Source organism: Pistacia vera, unplaced genomic scaffold (genome assembly GCF_008641045.1).
Source record: "Pistacia vera cultivar Batoury unplaced genomic scaffold, PisVer_v2 Contig507, whole genome shotgun sequence".
NCBI classification, from domain to species: Eukaryota; Viridiplantae; Streptophyta; class Magnoliopsida; order Sapindales; family Anacardiaceae; genus Pistacia; species Pistacia vera.
Window position 1 is genome coordinate 290,368 of NW_022196343.1, and position 5,203 is coordinate 295,570.

At 34.6% G+C, this 5,203-nt stretch overlaps 1 pseudogene; it reads right to left on the reverse strand.

Moving 5' to 3' along the window:
• Positions 1-1,256: 1,256 nt before the first annotated feature.
• On the reverse strand, positions 1,257-2,522 carry LOC116105903 (annotated as a pseudogene).
• Positions 2,523-5,203: the final 2,681 nt, after the last annotated feature.

Below are 5,203 nucleotides of genomic sequence, written 5' to 3' on the forward strand. Positions count from 1 at the left end.
GGCTTTGGTGGTATTGTTTCGTATTCTTGAAGCGAAACCATGTTAGTCTGAGAGATCCCTGTAACATAGAACCATGGCCAATCTTTATTCAACTGAAACCTTTATCTATCTTCCATAATCCGCAATCAGAATTCGTTCCACTGAAGAAGGGAAAGCCTATGCTTCCCAGTTTTCCACATTCAAAAGGTAGAAATCTGGGGCTGACTCCATCTTCTTCTTGAGCTAAGGCAAGAGATAATAAAGAACAGAAGCTTAGTCACAGGAGACATTCAAAAATTCCCTAATTGGCAACAGATATGACATCATCTCCACCAAACATCAACTATTACTATCAGGAAATCTTTGAATTACTTCTTTTGTTATATCATTTCTGTTATTGTTTCTTCTCATTTGTTTATCCTCCAAAACAGTAGTTGACTTGGAGTCTTCTGAATTATATATCATATATTTGTGTATCTTGTTGATTTATATTTCAACTCTTGTAATACATATATATTATATGTTGTTTTCTATTAAACTATTACACAATTACAAAGAAGACTTTAAAAGCTCAGATGGAGATTGTTAAGCCAAGTGATATTTTCTGGAATAGTACTTAATGTAGCTGAAAGAAGTAGGTGATTGGAGTTGAAAATAATGTCGTTTAAGTCAGCTGTTTTTGTGTTAACTGCAGCAAGTAATGTAGTTGCATTTAAAGTTTAAAATTCATATTTTTTGTTTATTAGATTTGCGTGGTGCTGGAGTAATGTTTTAGAAAAATCACTGCAAGTTTAGGTGTAACAGTTGATGTGAAACTTTTGTATATATTTTCAGTTTAAGTTAATGAAAATCAGATGAACTCTTAAGCCAACTTCATTGCATTCGACTCTTTCTTCTTTCCTTTACACCTTTAGCTAAAAAGCCAACAGAGATGATCCTGGTCCTTTGGCTAGATAATTGAGCAATTGACTTGGAAAGAAGACTTGTAATAGAAGAGTATACATTTAACTGACACTTAATTCTCATTAAACAAACAAAAATTGCATTCAAGAGTCCAACAGAAATATATAGTAATAATGATTATTTAGCTTTTTGGGTTGAGGTGAAGGCGAAGGAGCAAAGCAAGCCAGTGATCATTTAGTGCCTATGACCAGAACAGACTTAAAAAGCAGAGGTTTTAATCAACAGAAAAACTTGAAAATTTACTAATACATCTGAAGTCACGATTCTTAGTATGAGGATATGCATGTTGATTAATACATCATTTCAGGAACTACTTAACTTAGTAGGTTAATCGAAGAATCTCTTGGGGCTGATCCCGGTGAAGATAGGAAAGGCTTGGGTGGAATTTGCAAGGAATTGATGCTCCCTTCCAACATCTCCACTACTCTACTCATTGTTGGCCGGTCTGAAGGATTAGTCTATATGCACCACAAGCTCACTATAATCATCCTTACACATTCTTTATCTTCTTCATTTGAAATGCCTAGCAGTCCAAGTTCTTCACCTACTTCAAGACGCTCGTAAATCCATTGCGGAAAATATAATTCAATGCTATTATCAACTCCCACATTGTTATTTTGTCTTCCTCTTGTTATTTCTGTAACCATCATTCCATAGCTATAAGCATCTGACTTGTAAGACACTGCTCCAAAGTTTCTAGAAAATACTTCTGGAGCAATATAACCAAAAGTCCCACGTGCACTTGTCATTGATACAATACTCTCTTTCTGGGGGCAAATTTTAGCAAGACCAAAATCAAAGATTTTTGGACAAAAATTTTTATCTAGGAGAATGTTATGAAGTTTTATGTCAAACTGCAAAATTTGTATGTTACAACCGCGGTGTAAATACTCTAACCCTTAGGCTATACCTACCACAATTTGGTACAATGTTCTCCACTTCAATTGATGATCAACCTTCAATGGATTCTTCTCTTCTATGAATTTCTAAGAGATCCATTTGACATAAACTCGTAGATGAGAGCTATTGTACGAACCTAAAAACAGAAACCTAAAAGAGTGACAACATTGACATGGGAAGTCCTACTAATGCTAGCAACCCCATTGATAAATTCTTCACCATTACCTTTGGAATCAATTAAATTCTTCACCGCTGAACGAATTGGTCATTTTCTTAATATCTGAATAACTATATCTTTTAGGAGCAATGGATCCATGATTCCTGAAAAATGCCTCAATGTTTTTGTAATTATTAGTTTTCTTCTTGTAGAAGACCATGACATTATGTGGTGACGATTTTTTCCATAAGTAAAAGGCCAGAACTATCAATATGCTAGTTGCAGCGATTGACATGCCTACAATTAATTGAAGAAAGGAATTAGCTTAACACAATGATGGCAAATTGTTAAGACAATTTTGAATGGTCAATTTGAAGGGCCTCAATGCCACAAATATTTGTATATATACATCAAGAATCACTTGCAAGACTAACTGAAATAGTTCAAGTTCTAGGAAAAGGGACATGATGGCTATATTTTTACCTGTAACTTTTGATATGTCTTTAACACGAATAGAGACCATAATACCAAAGAAATTTTCTTAGAGGACAAGAACAATTATAACATGTTAATGGGTTTTCTATGTCAATGGACATGCAAACGATTGATAGAAACTTTGCCTCATAGCTTAGACAATTAAGAGACGATAATTCAAGCTTTTGTATAGTTTTAATATCTGATTCATATACTCGTGTTCCCCAAAAATTAATTCTCGAGATGAATTCAAGTTTCCCGGAAATCTAGTGATAGAAGCAAAGAATAAACAGAAAGTAAATTCAATAGAATATTTGGTTAAAGAGGTATATTACCAAGTCCGATTCCTAGCTTCAATCCCAATTTCTCATCTCTTATAGCAAATTACAAATAAGATGGCATTAGATTATCCAAATTCTTGTCAAGATTTTGAATGTAACAAAAGTCATATTAATCTTCTTGTGACAATCTGAGCTCTTCGACCTAGTGACGGCTTTAATGTTTTGGCATGGAATCAAAATAAATGCACGCAGATTATTGAGCAAAAAACCAATCTGTGAAACCTGGAAATCTAGACATGTTTTTAAGCAGGAATGAATCCTAGTACCTCACTGTAATTTTTTATTACCTGTTCTTTCTGTCACAGAACATTCAAACTTTCCCTCCCTATCCGTTTGGCCATGCCCGCCTGCAAAAAAAGCAACCATAACGACTGCTTGTTACATTCAATTCCACAGAGAAAAAAAACGTAAATAAATCAGAATATTCAACACTTTTTTGAGTCTTATTCACTCGGAAGATAATAGGTGAACACTGAGGTGGAGGACCTCGAAGATGATCAGTTGGGTTTGAGAAGACGATCTAAGAGTGCTGGGAGTTATTGCAGCCAAAACTAAATTTGAATCATATTATCCCGAGAGATTGCTAAAATATTAAACCAATACCCCTCCTTCCCCAACTAAATCGTCCAAACTCGAGATGAATTCAAGCTTCCTGGACAACTAGTAATAGAAGCAAAGAATAAATAGAAAGTAAATTCAATAGAATATTTGGTTAAAGAGGTATATTGTAATGCCCACATGGAGGTACGTAATTTAATTTATGTTCTTATACCCTTAGTTGAATTTTGTTAAAGTTATTTTGAGACAAATGTGAAGAAAATCCCTTAAACTTTCATTAGGGGTAAATGGTCTTTTCACTCAAAATTAGTTGAAAAATTAGCCAGTGAAAAGAGATAGAATTTCATGGAGAATGCAATAAAAATGAGGGCATTATTGTAATTGACTAAGGGACATAGATAAAATTTCCAAGAAAGAGCAAGGGCAAAATGGGAAGGCATGTGTTAATTGTAAGTTAATAAGGGATTTGGGTTTAGAAAACCCTTCATTTTTTTCTTCTCCACCACCATTCCAATTCACCACTTCCTCTCAACTCTTCTTTCAATATTTCAAGAATTTTAGAGGGTTTTTTTGAGTAGTTTGGGGTAGAAAGTTAATCTAAGGCATCCTAAGGTAAGGATTCTTGTTTTAGATGTGAAGTTTTGCTTATATATGTATATTGAAGTCTTATGGTTTTATTGTTTAAAGTTGTAGAGAAGAGACAAGCTATCAAAGGAAAGGAAAAGTGTTAGTGAAATCTCTCCATTACAAGGTAAGTAAATCCAACCCAAGTTGAGATTCGAGAAATCTTTTGAGTAGAAATTGAGTAGAGATTTATGTATGTATAAGTATGTTATGTTATTGAGAATTGAGTTGAGATGAATATTTTCTTTGTGGTTGTTGAATACACTTCAATTATCAGAAGTGTTGTTGAGTGATGAGAATGTAGTTTGAGATGATGAAATTAAAAGAATTGGAGAAGTATTGTGGGAGTGTTTGTGCCGTGGGGTTATAGTGATGATACAAGAGACTTTTTCTCTCATTTTGGATGGTTTAGGAAACAAATTGAAAGATAATTAAATTAGGGTTTGTTTAGGCACAATTGTTGTTTGATAAAATGCCTAAGTGAGAACATGTTACCATGGTTGCCCTGTCACAGCCGTGACCTTCTGAGTTATTTTTGGGCATCTTAGAGATTGAACTGAGTTGAGACCAAAACATAAAAGTTGTAGTCCTGTTTCTAAGCTTTAAAACGAGACCAAAACCATAGCAATCCAATACGTATAACTAAAGTTATTGTTTCTTGAGTGTAACCTGTGCAGAATGACTATGTTGATGCAACATTGCATTTGTGCATTTCATAAGTGCATTAAGTAAGAAATTTTAAGTATGAACCATCCTTATACATTAATTGTGCATTGAGAAGTAGCTTGAGAAAGAGTATAGAACTTTGTGAATGAACTACTCTGAGAGTAGAGAGAATGAGAAAAATACAAAGAGCGGGTTGGTGCTTTGTGAATTCCACCTGGTAGTCACGAAGAGTGGGTTGGTGCTTTGTGAACTCCACCCGGCCGTGCCTCCGGTAAGATGAGGCCGTGACATTCAAGTGAGAAAGAATAAAGAGAGAATGAGTAGAGTCACGAAGAGTGGGTTGGTGCTTTGTGAACTCTACCCGGCCGTGCCTCTGGTAAGATGAGGTTGTGAATTACAATAGAAAATTGATAAAAGAGAGCTGTGTGAAAGAGAAACAGAACAAGAAAATAAATGAGATGAGAAGTGTGTAAGGAAAGAATTAAGAGAAAGAGTTACGGGGACAAACGAGTAGATGATTTACTTACTGAGCATTACTTTT